At 39.1% G+C, this 13,504-nt stretch overlaps 1 protein-coding gene across 7 annotated transcripts in view; it reads left to right on the forward strand.

The window, feature by feature from the left end:
• DACH1 (dachshund family transcription factor 1) overlaps positions 1 to 13,504 on the forward strand; it is a 340,610-nt gene that overhangs the window by 276,919 nt on the left and 50,187 nt on the right. The window lies entirely within an intron of this gene.

Consider the following 13,504-nt stretch of genomic DNA (forward strand, 5'->3'; position numbering starts at 1 on the left):
TGTATAAAATGCTATTTGCATTTTTTAAAAAGCTACACATGCACATTTTGTCATCGTCATTGAAATTGTTAATGTGTACGCCTACCCAAGTGACGTCTACATGAGTTTCTTTGAAATCGTGGCCCTCATGCTAGAGGGGCACAAAGAGAGAACAGGGCAGGTAGCCACACGTTCTACTGAAACCCATAAACTCATGGGTTTGTACAAACCCTCCCCCGCACCCCATTAAATGCAATGTTTGGAAATCAATAAGAATTAGGAAAAGGCAGCTCTAGAAATTCCTAGCTCTGCCTAGTGAAGTCCAAAATGGTCACTTGCCAATCACAGCTCTGACTTCAGCCATTGGCTGAAACGCTATAGGATGGGGACTGTCAACCAGGCCAGCTCATTTCACAGATATTGTTTGAGACAGGGAGAGGTCACATTTCAGAGCTTACATTTTTTTGAATTTGAGCATGCAGGATTTTTTTTTAAAGCAAGCTAAAAGTCTGGGACCCCTACTGGTCTTGGACCCTCCTAAAATCTGAACCACTTGACCTATCTGCTGGTGGCCTTCCCTGGAGATGTTGGAGAATAACTGAGACAATAAGATGCTACATAATTTTACTACTCCAGAGCTGGCATTTAATCTGTTTCTGGGATGATGGTTGGATTATGGGATGATACAAGGAAATTCATTGCTCTCTTAGTCCAAAAGAATGACAGGACTCCAAATTAGATTTCAACGTGAGAGAACTTCATTAAAGAGCTACACAATTTTAAATGCAACATTAAGCCTAAAACCCAAGCAAGTGATCTATTGACCATGCTTATACTAACCTGTTTTTTTAAGAAAGTGAGGGAAGGGGATACTATTTCAAGGCCTTTTCTCCTCCAATTGTAGGCAATTCCATTCAGACTTAGAGGTAGAACCGTGTGAATTCCCCTTCTCCGGGTTAAATTATGTTTGAAACCCCTGATCTGGTACAACCAAATGATGCTGCAAATATTAGATTGTTTCCTTTCTTATCCGTGGTCATTTTTAGGCCCTGAACAAGTATAAGATCGCCTAAACCTTAAATTCCAGTAAATGCTTGTTGTTCTCTTTGGAGAAGAACCCATCGTGATACATGATATTCAGATAGGGGACACACAATTTGTGGTAGTTAAAGGGTCACCCAGTATTCAAGCAGGCCTTGCAAAGGCTCCAGTCTGAATTAATCAAAGTCGGTAAAGTCAGAATCTCCTAAGCCAGGTATCAAAATATTTCTGCCTTGCCTCTCAAGACTCACAAGATGGCTAATGACATTTTCAAACAATGAAATAAAATGATAAAGCTTTAAAACAGAATGAAAAAATGTAAATGATAAAATAGACTCTGCAGCAGCAGTGATGGTGGTACCAGACAGACTGAAATGGGTAGGAAGTTTTAAAAGGCAAAAAGCCCTGCTCTACGTACTGCACCCTTGTTGTGGAATGCTACTGGTGTAGTTGAATGTGATGCCACATACAATAGCCATCAGATTGTTGTACAACGTTTAGACAACAACAAAAAGTACAGCTGCATCCTCAGTTCTAAAATATCTGTGTCACCTAAACAGTCCTGGTATTTGGGAGATACCTTCCCAAAGAATGGAGAAAATTTGAAAGCCTTTTATGTTATTCTAAAAGTAAATACTGAGTAGGAGAAAGTGCTGCTGATGATCTCTCCTGTGTGTTTTGGCATAGTCCTTAGCAGCTCTGGCAATATAAGTATCTGCTTTTCTAGCTGGAGGAGTTGTTTGGGGAAGACAATATGGGGTGAAGAGGAAAGGAAATAGTGAGCCTTTTTTTAATTGCCCGGCACATGTTGATTAAATTGCGTTCCTAGATGCAGTTTCACTTTCAAAAAGAAGATATAAGTCCCAGTTTTATACTTTTTTGCAAGTCTCATGCATCATATGCTTGAGGAGCATTTTCAGATCCACAGTGGAAATTTTGTTGTTAACATCATTTAAGTCAATTATATAAGATTGTATATAATTACATTCCTAATTTACATTGGTGCCAGTCAAGCTTAAAAGGAGTTTTTAATAGTTAACTGTTGGCCTGGTTTGCACAACACAGTGAGCCAAACTTTGGCTGATTGGGACAGTGCAAATGTGTGAACCCCTGGAGAAGAGCTCACAGCTGCTTTGCTCTTCTCTGGACCTTTGCACGGCTCCTAGGTAAGTTTGGCTTAGCAACCATGAACAGCAGCCAGAGTATGGTTGCATGGTCCCTGTAAGCCATTCTTTGGTTTACCATGTCATGTCAACCAGTCCAGTATCACAGATGTGAGCAGCATACTTAAGTTAACCTGACTCACTATAAGTCTTCATAATAAAAATATGTCAAATAATCGTGTGACATGGTCTGGTGACACTGGATAGCTGGCAGGAGTTTGGTTATCATTGGTGGATTCCTATATCATAATTTCTGATCCATGATGGTATAGAACAGTCTGATGCATATTGCAATCATAGGCCAACAAGAATTTAGCAAGTCCAATTTATTAGCTTTTATTGATTTGTGCATAATTTTTAAAGAGCAGTCTGAATTTACTATGTACATTCTGGGTGGCTTTGGGGAAGTTGCATGCTGGTACCAGTTTTTATACGATAAATCACACCTCTCCACAAAAGTAGGCATGTCACCAACCAGATACGCCACCGATAATTTAGCAGTGAACCTGCAGATCAGCGATGGATTGGGAATTTACTGGACTTGCTTGTGGCTCCAGAGTTTTCTGCAACAGGAAGGTGATGTCATTAGGGATAGGAGAGTAATTCAGTTTGGGCTGCATTTTAATGGGAACCTACTTGATTATCATTTGCCATCTTCTGAACAGGAGCTCTGAGTTGGTTGAGTTCAGTACGTTTGATAGAATCACCTTCTTTGTCTCATTCCTTACCTTTCTTTAAGGGAAAGAAAGATACTACAAACTTCAGGAATTATTCCCCATACAAAGAAGATTCATGCTGCTGTCTACTAAAACTTAGCTGAGGCCAAAAAGTAATTTTAATGGAGATTTTTTACAGCAGTTTCCTAACGCTCTTTTGATCACTGTAGTTAGGGCTCAATTCCAAGACTAGACATAAAACCAGTGACTAATCCACTGAGTCACCCACACAGTGTTGTATATTGTTAATGATCTGTGCTGCCAGGAATTATAGCATTTTTTTGGTTAATATTCCTTATGACAAAGAAACTTTGTGTACACAAAAGACTAATACAACTTTAAGGCATGGTTATGTAAAAATACTGTCAATAAAATATGCTGTGATACTGCAGCAACGTCGAATTTTTTATTTATGATTGTAATTGACTGCAGAGAGCCTTAAATCACATATATTTTAAGCTAACGACTAATATTCTAACTTTGGTTGGTTAATGTTTGCAGGGCACTTACAGATGCTAGAATAATCTCTAATGTTTTTGCTCAATCTGCTCTGGAGATGGATGAAATAAATAGTTTAAACTAATTAATGTAACACCAGCTGTTACAAGTGCTTGGCAGACGTCTGTGAGTTTTGATGGGCAGAGAGCGGCTGTTGTACTTGACTTTATTTTAGTACAATGTTGATCACAGTGTAAGCTGGAATAAACGACGAGCCAACGGAAGGAACAGAGGATAAATTTCTCTGTAATGCAAAACAAATATTGCCCTTTTCCGGAAAGCAATTTTTCAGCTATTGAGGGAGTATCAGACCGATCCTTATTATGTCATGTGTGTTCCAACAGCCAACACACTAAACTTGTACAGTTTTAGGGTGCAATAAACCAAAACTCCATCCTTCTTAACTCCCTTATTTGAATTGGTATATGGGAGCAACGTTCAGTAAATTGCAACGTTCATGTGCTTTTTACATAGCATTGAATGCTGTTCTGCTGAAACATGATTTTAAAAGTTTAACTGATTTTTGTTTGAAGGTTATTTCTATTAATTAATTTTTATTAATGACAATAATGCAGGCATAGCATAAATTTTTATTTTGAAATATAATGTATTTTGGTTTTTAAAAAGCCTATCTTAAATATTTTGGCTTGTGGTTTTTTTGTAGTATTATTCTAGAGAATCTGTATTGGTGTATGATATTTACTAGGGAAGATAGAAATGCTTCACTGTAGGATATTTGTGATGTGGTATGTCTCATTGATCCTATTTCAATTTAAAATAGTAAAGAAGCATTTGAAAGAAATGTCCCCAATCTATGAATAAAAGCAATATCAACTCAATCAATACTGAATAATTACTACAGATAACGAAAGTTACCTTCTAAAGATTTGAGTGTAGAGTGCTTTTCAATGGCAAAAAACAATCCCGCAACCCGTGACTTTTATCTCTCTATATGTGCCAGCATTAAGATAGCAGTGTCAATGTACAGGTTGTTACCCTGTGAATATATCTAATAAGTTATTATAGTGTGCCGAGCAGATGGCAAGTGTGCTCCTGGAAGAATTGATGGATGGGATATGATGTCATCAATGAGATGACATGGTTCACAAGACACTTGACCTCCAAGAAGAAGTTCTAACTGGTTAGAATTCTAAATGGTGAACTTTAGTGACACTGGCTAAATGGGAAATAAGTGCAATTTGTATTTCTTTATGGTAGTGTTTACCCCCTTCACTGAACTCCACATAATGGGATTTGGTCCCAGAAGATTTCGAGATATTGTTGGAAGGTTTCACCCTGTAACCTTCAAAGGATTTCAAATACAAATGTAAACTTCAACAGAAGAATCACAACAAATACTATTTCTCAAGTCAGATTCCAATGTGGGCTTTTTTTCAGAAACATTTTTTTTAAAAAATGTAATAACATGGCCCCAAAGAGCATGTCTTTAGCTTATGTCTTAAGTAGAATCTATAAATCTGTAAATATACACCTAAACTTTTCGTGACTAATGATGAAACCTGATAAGTAGCATTTACTTCAGAGTAAATATGCAAGGAATTGCATTGCAAAATCACTAGTAAATTCTGAGGGCTGAAAAGAATATGATATTGTTTACAATATCACATATTTCAACTCATTATGGAAATAAATGATTACAGCACCTGTTTGTGTGCTCACTTTGAACTATCCATTTGATGTGTCATTGGTTCCTACTGTTTTGAAAGCTTTTTGACTGTTTAGGAAGCTGAATTGAAATACTAATACAGTACCACAAAAGGAAGGGTGTAGCTGGAGGGTGGGGAGGACAACAAAAATCTTAAGGATTCAGATGCTCTAAATGCTGTGAACTGAAAAGAATCAATTTAAGATCTTAGCATCTTTGTACAGAATTCTTTTGGGAATTTCCCCTTGTAAATATCGTAGTTCCACTTTTTACACTATGCTGCAGCTGCAGTAAAAGTTTTATAAACACGATGTTATAAATTGCTCCCATCTTTGGCTGTAGGACTACTATCTGTAAGTAAAGTGCTTAGGAGTCCTAAATTACTTTAAAATGACAGCAGGGCTTAGGTTGACTTGCAAACGCTATAACAATGAATTAATTTTGCAGCAATTACTATGGTAATATGGATTATAATTTAAATTCACAGTCATCTTTTTTGTGAGGGGGATGCAGGAGATTACGTGAAAGCTTTGCTTTAGTTCATCTAATGCTCTTCGGCATGTTGTGTTCTTTGTATTTGTGTGTGTTGTGCACTACTATCCTATAGAATTTTCTGGAAATTATTCATTTGTGCAAAACAATCAGGTGTTGGTGATTTTAGGTTGTTCTCTTAAGCCTCCAGTGCTTAGTTTCTCTTTCTTAGCCAAGGTAGCAGTGAGGGAGGCATGAAGAACTGGTCTGCTTTGAATAAAAGGACATCCATCAGTAAGATAATACTAAAGGCAAAATAAACAAGGTAATCTATAACTTGTCCTGCTTTATGGATGCGGAACATGTGTTGGGAACCACGATTGTACAATGTTTGGGGCAACTTGGTGGATGAAAAAGATGATTGCTTGACAGTGTTCTAGGCATGGGGAATAGTATGGCAGAATGTATGGAGAATGGAATTGGAATAAAAGAGCTGGCAATAAATTGCGGTAGCAAGGAAGAAAGGGTATCCTGAGATGCAAGTCAGAGGTGGAAAGCTGGATGGCGTATATACTAAGGTTACCAGACGTCCCCGTCTCCCGGGGACAGTCCCTGGATTTACAAATCAGTCCCCTGACAAAATCCTATCATTCCTACTGAAGTTGAAAAGTGTCCCTGGATTCACTGAAAAAACATCTGGTAACCTTAGTATATACACTGACACAGCGTTTTGACACCTCTCATTTAAGGGTTTGGGAAGCAAAGAGATGTCATGGGGTCAAACAACAGGAGATAGTCTGAACAGACAGAGTGTATAAGCAGCAGGGGTATTTTGAATTAACTTGAAAGGGGGGAAATAGCAGAAGAGAGGAGCATTCAACAAGGCAGTCACAATAGTCTAAACAAAAATTGCTCTGACTATGGGAAGGTGTTTAAGAAGGAAGCTACAGAGATATCTTTCAGGCTGATTTTATCATGCCTATAATACTATACCAATGAAAGATGTTAAAGTATGTACTGTATCTCACTGTAGGTCGTGCTTTATTCATGGAAGGTCCCAGATTGAATATCCAGGCCGGACTGGTTAAGACGCCTGTCTGAAATTCTAGAGATCCACTCATAGTGAATGCAGCCAAAACTGCACTACTTGTTCGAGTGCCTCTTCCTACATTCTTACATCACTTCCTTGAGGTCACAAAAGATTGCTAAATTTGCCACTGGCAATTCTGAGACCATCCTAGGAAGCCACCTGCCTCAAATGCCTCTGGCCGAGATTACCAAACTGCTTAAGTAGTATCCTTAATACAACCCAGCACAGATTAAATGTGTTTAAAATAATTGAACTAAATAGCCTAATTGTGCCAAGTCTGTGCTCTCTTTATGACTAGGGAGTATAAGGGACTAGTAACAAAGAAATGTTTTAAGCAATACATGAATACAAAGATTCAACTTTTTTTCTGAATAGTGCCATTATAACCTGATATTCTCTACAAACTGGCTTCTGTTAAGGCTTTTATTTTCTTCTTTCCCTCCTCTCCCTCCTTACCCAGATTATGGCAGAATCAAATGAGGCTTTAGTGCTATAAGCAATACCAGTATCCCTATCTGGTTGTCATGGTTAAATTAATTTATCAGATGGTCACAGTTCATAGAATAATTCAATGTATTATTAACTTGACAGGTTTGTTTGTTCATTCCACCTACCATTTTTTTTTGTATTGATTATGTGATGAGACCATTTTAGTATATACCTTTACTAAAAGGGAAGGAGGGAGACTGTGCAGTTTATAAATAGACTTTCTGTGTCTCATTCACAAATAGGGGTGTAAGGATCCAATAAAGTCTGGTCCATCCCAATTCTGCATTGCTTTATTAGTCTTCATTTGCTTTATTAGTTAGTTAAGAGAGTAATCACAGGGATTCTTTGGCTCTGATTTTATGGTCTTATTTCCAGGTTGTGTTAAACTAGTAACTGCTAAATTTTATACTCTAAATCAATGGATACAAGAACTGTTTACCTTAGGTTACTCAGAATTGAACTGGGAGCGAGGGGTGTATAGCATAAGTACATTATGTGCAGAGTTGTGAGTGATACAGCCGCTTTCATTCTATAAAATACAGTGGTACCTCGGTTTACGAACAGTTCGGTTTACGAACAGTTCGGTTTACGAACTCCGCAAAACCAGAAGTGGTGTCCCAGTTTGCGAACTTTACCTCAGTCTAAGAACGGAATCCGAACGGTGGAAGGGCACCGGCAGCGGGAGGCCTCATTAGGGAAAGTGCACCTTGGTTTAAGAATGGACTTCCAGAACGGATTAAGTTCGTAAACCGAGGTACCACTGTATCTATACTAAGTACGGAACTTCTGAACTGGCATTCATACTCAGGTTTTGGTAAACCTTTTAATAAAAGTGTTAGAATAATGGCGATCTCTGGGAAGAAATTTCTAGGCGTGAAGAACAGGACCTGAGAATGCAGGTTTACAGTTCCTGCATTTTGTATGTAACTCATGGCGGGCACCATCAGAATGTTTGCTGGTGTATTGCAGCAACTATGACTGGATATTCTCTCTCTCTCTCTTTCTCTCTCTCTCATATCCAAATATGGGACACTGTTGAGGTTATTTTGGTACCTTGTACAATATATTAAAAATCTGAATATGTAAAGGCATACAGTTGAAAAATCCTGACTTGAAGGCCTGTGTCACAGCAGCAGAAGCAAACACAAACGTTGACTTGAATGGAGAATAATTAAATACGGCGTGAAAGATAGAACTAAAACTTGTGTAGTGTTTTTTCAGTGAACATCAAGCATGAAAATACCACTGGAAACTTGCTAATGGAAGTATTTTGTCAGCTTGTTTCAGACATTTGATGAATGCACTTGCCACAAAAATCACATCAGGTATAAAACTGCATACTGATTTCATTTTGAATTTTGTTTATGAACACACTGATTAACATTGCTAGTTCCTTTTAGTTTTGGCATATCTGCGAAAGGCAAATAATAAGCCAAACAATGAAATGAGCACATCACACTGAGGTATGTGCTTGTGGAGGGCTGTGTTCAATAGGAAGGAATTCTCAGGGAAGTTGTTCTCAATGAGACTCACTGGGATGAATGGGAGCTGCGTAAGAGCACCACTGAGCAAGCCCCATTCATCCCAGTGTTGCTCACAAGAAGAACTTCCCAGTAGATTAATGAACTCTGACTGTAATCCTAAACAAGTCCCATTGAATTCAGTGAGACTTAGCTCTGAGTAAACATATTTAGGATTGCACTGTATAACAGAAAACCTTGAGAGTTCAAGTGCTCATGTGTCCAAGAGAGGAATGGATCTCAGCCTTTTGCACCAAGCTTTGCTTACTATACTCCATGTATTCAGAAAGACATATTGGGTGGGAGTTCCTCCTCACAGGAACCAGAAAGTTGATATAGGGTATCCAAGAGTTATTTCAGGCCTACACAAATTGTGATCTTCTGAAGCGCCTAGTATGGTTGGCAAACAGTTATGGGGACTTGGGTTGTAATAGTAAATAAGCCTGAGGGAAATGTCCTCAAACACACAAGTCTTGCTTATAGAAGGCCAGGAATGAGACTACAGTGCTTTACTCCTTGGAAGTCATGTTGTATGGATGTACACACTCACGGTTCCTGATACACACATGGAAACCTGCTTGCTGGTGTGAAGTTCCTCTGGGCTAGGATAACTGTCTTTTAATTGCGTAGACATAGCAAAATGGTATTGGAGCTAATCCACAGATTGCAGGTCTCAATTAACAACAGGTTCAGAAGCACAATTCCTATACATTTCAGAATGTCACTTCCTAAATAGTCAGACTTGTTATGCTGGTATAGGGGGCTTTCCTCTTAGCACTTTGTCCATTAAACTAAGTTGTAACAACATAGGAATTTATGTTAATTAATTAAAACCCATGTTTTCTTTCTGGTATTCAGAATTTAATATTTGCTACGCAGCAGCTTATGTATATTCTAAATATGCCATTTTGATCATTTTTTCCCTGCTGAGGTTTGAAACAAAATATTTAACAATTAAGTAAAAACAAAAAAGATCATTTAATATACAAGAGTTTTCACACATTAATATTATATCTTCATCATCTGAGACTTGCAAAATACCAGCTGTTCTTCTTGAGGATTCTTTCTCCCTGGGGCTTTGTTTTGGGGCAAATAATTATTCTCTAAGACTGATAATGAAACACATGTCAAAAACCTTACATTTAATATGCACCTAAATCCACAAAAATATGTATATTCCTTATCCTTCACATATAATCTCAAGTACTTAATTACAATTTAAGGAGAAATCAAAGTGGCACTTAGATTCATACATCATAATATTCTAGCTTTTTGTCTGAAACATTTTTACCAACAAATATTCTCTGTATGAACATGCAAGATTACAAATTCTAGGAGTCTTGAGGGAAGGTGATGTGGTGGTAAGGCCCTGAGTGAGCAGTTCTGCTCTTCCAGTGACAGTTGTTACTCTTTCCAGGTGTCAAATTTAATGTCTGCCTTACGTGATGTGTGTTTTTGATACTACTGCACCTTGATTTCTTTTCATACTTACAACTTGCAGACTTTATATATATAATTCTGTTGCATTGTCACTTCTCCAAATAAAATGCAAGCCCACAACTTAATGGGCATTTAACATGTGCTAAATGCATGCCCCCACAGCAAAAAACAGAACAATGCTACTGCCCTAATTTCTTTCACCAGCACATCTCTGCATTCAGCCGTATACTGTATACATCAAGAATAAAGAACAATCCATACAGTTGTTTTCCACCTGCTCATACCCTCCAATGTTTTTCGAATGAAAATAGGGATGTCCATTCTTGACTTTGTGCATTAGGGATGTACTATTATAATATCAAACAGTTGTTGGCTTCCAAAATAAACATACCAATTTACCCAGTTCCTCAATTAGCCTTCTAAGAGGAGAGGACTTAGAAATCCTATTATTGCATTGCTCATGTGTAGGACATAAACATGTGGGCCCATGTTTTTAGCCCCAGCCCAACATTATCCCTTTTCCCCCAGTAGCCACATGCTATGCATGGTTGTGTGAGGAGAAATCCCAGTGTTCGAGCTCCTGCTCACAAATGATCAGGCGAACCCCTTGCTTGAGAGCAGGAGCTGAGGTGTCAGGCTTTCTGCTCACTTCCCCCCAGTGGTTGTTGGAGAAGAAAGATGTTGGTAGTAGGAGGTGTGGCAGAAATGTGTGAATAGGGTTATAGCAGAATTGTGTGTTGTCCCTTGGATGGGTTTGTTGAAAGAGGTTTAGGCCTTGAGCATCCATTCACTTTAACATAATGTTAACAGCATTGTAATGGAGGGCTCTTGGACATATTTTGAAGTACTTTAATGCTACTGTGATCTATGGTTGTGTTTTAATTGGCTAATATTTACAGTATGTGTTGTTATTCCCTTTAAAACCTTTTCCCCCTTTCCCCCTCCCTCGGTCATAGCTTATCTCACATCGCCAAATAGCCACTCTTCCTGTGTATGATATCTACATTTGTTTTGCTTCAAATACAGTCACATTCAAAGTTTATTTCACATGGGACGTAAAGAAAACAAAGTCACTTTATGTCAGATTATTTTTCCTTAAATTAAACATTCATTAAAATAAGTTCAGCTTGAGTTCAAGTCTCTTATTTCTCCACTGTGGTTCAATGAAACGACTGTTAATCAGTAAAAATGGTGTTTAGTCACTGGAATGAATGCAATTCAGTACCATTTTAGGAATGCTTAGGTTATTTTTTGCTTCTGATTGGAGGAAAGAATGTAAGAGAACCTTCACAAGCATTGCAGTGAATGTAGCAGAAATGTTTAAAGTTACTAACAATTATGTACTAGTTTAAAGGCTTGTATATACTTGTAGGGTTAACAGAAAGCACTAAACCATGGTTTAGCCTGATGTGCGTGAGTCCCTGTGGGTTCAGGTGCTTCCATTTCCTTCAAGAGGGTGAATAAACCAGGATTCAGTTTCTCCTGGCTTAGCCTTACATGTGAACCAGGAATTGTGATTTACAATAAACTCTAGTTTGTTTCATCAAGCCAGCTTCATAATCCATGGCTTGAAGTTGGTCTTCAGTGAAAGCCAGGGATCTGTGAAAGGGTGGAGGTGGGGGTGTGAGCCAGGCACTTTGCACAGGCCCCTTTCTGCTCATTCATTTAGTGTTAAACTATGGCTTCTAACTACATGTGCTTGTAGTCATTGACAAAGTGAAGCAAGTATTTTGCAGGAGTGTTCAAAGCATGCTGGGGAAAAGCAGGTTTGTGCAATTAAAGTGCTCTGTCACCTTAGCACAACAAACTAATTTTTACAAAGAAATTGACTGTTTGCAGGTAGGAAAGTGAGAGGGAAATACATTGGAAAATGTGGGACAAATTTATTAATGGGAAAATGTCTAAACATGCTGCAAGCAAATCTGAATGAATGCAGGGTGAATGTTCATTGTAGTATATGAACCCAATAAGCAAAACATAGCAAAGGCTCAATAAAGACCAAGCATATCTAAGCCCTGTGTAATGTTTGTACAAGCATATCAGGATAAATGCTGAATAAACCTATTGTATGGAGGAGCCTGTAATGAATCTGTGTGAGCATCCAGCTTACAGGGTGACAGATACCACTCTTTCTAATGCATGCCAACGGTATTGTTGCAAAAACATGGCCACAAAGCAACAAGAAGGAGGTACCTGCATGCTTAGGTGATGTATGCTCTAGTACAACAAAATCAGGGCATGGAAGAGGGATTCCAAGAAAGACTTAGAATCCAGTAGTGCAGATGCGGGGCATGCTGGATCCACACTGCTGCTTTGCCTTTACGATCTGTTCAAATCAGAGGCTGTGCGGCAGCTTTCAATAACCAATGCATAGGTTCCTGCCAGAGGCAGGGCAAAAGAATCAGGAAGAAAAATGAGAAGAAAGAGGCAAGGCAACAGGCAGACAGTGGAGGAGACAGTGGAGGCAGCTGGGAGTAATTGGAGGATGAACAACAGAACAGAGCTTATTCTTGAGCAAGAGAGTTCTCCTTCTCTCCTCCCACAATGGGGCAACTCCTTACCTCCAAAGTTGGCTGGGGGGGCACTGGGAGAACCCCCCCCCCAGCTTGTTGGGGAGGAGAGGGAGGTCGTTCCTCCTGGCAAGCTGCTATGCTTTTATGACACTGAATTCCTCCCTTGATTTTTATACAGTGTTGCACGGTTTAATCTCATATACAAATCAGGGGCAGAATGCAGGTGGCGCTGTGGGTTAAACCATAGTGGCTAGGACTTGCCGATCAGAAGGTCGGCGGTTTGAATCCCAGCGACAGGGTGAGCTCCTGTTGCTCGGTCCCTGCTCCTGCCCACCTAGCAGTTCGAAAGCACGTCAAAGTGCAAGTAGATAAATAGGTACCGCTCTGGCGGGAAGGTAAACGGTGTTTCTGTGTGCTGCTCTGGTTCACCAGAAGCGGCTTAGTCCTGCTGGCCAAATGACACGGAAGCTGTACGCCGGCTCCCTCGGCCAATAAAGTGAGACAAGCGCCGCAACCCCAGAGTCGGCCACGACTGGACCTAATGGTCAGGGGTCCCTTTACCTTTACAAATCAGGGGCATATTCAGCAACATTTTTCAAAGCCTTTCCTTAGATTGTGGAAGAGAGACAAGGCAACTGCAATATTATGATGAAGTATATAGAAAACCTCCAAAGTTGCCAGTGGACCTTACGTACATACCTACACATAGAGTGGAGAAAAAACATGTTAAATGTGTTACTTTCTAAGAGTAATTAAAATACGTAACTTTGGGGGGTTGCGGTTTTTTGGTTTTTAACACTCAGTCTTAATACAGATTCCAGTGGAAATATTGCCATGCATAGTTACACCTGCATGAATGTTCCCATTCATGAGGCCCCCACTCAAGAGATGATTGGCACTTTTGGGACCAGGAGAGTG

This window comes from Podarcis raffonei, chromosome 4, assembly GCF_027172205.1.
Source record: "Podarcis raffonei isolate rPodRaf1 chromosome 4, rPodRaf1.pri, whole genome shotgun sequence".
Classification (NCBI taxonomy): domain Eukaryota; kingdom Metazoa; phylum Chordata; class Lepidosauria; order Squamata; family Lacertidae; genus Podarcis; species Podarcis raffonei.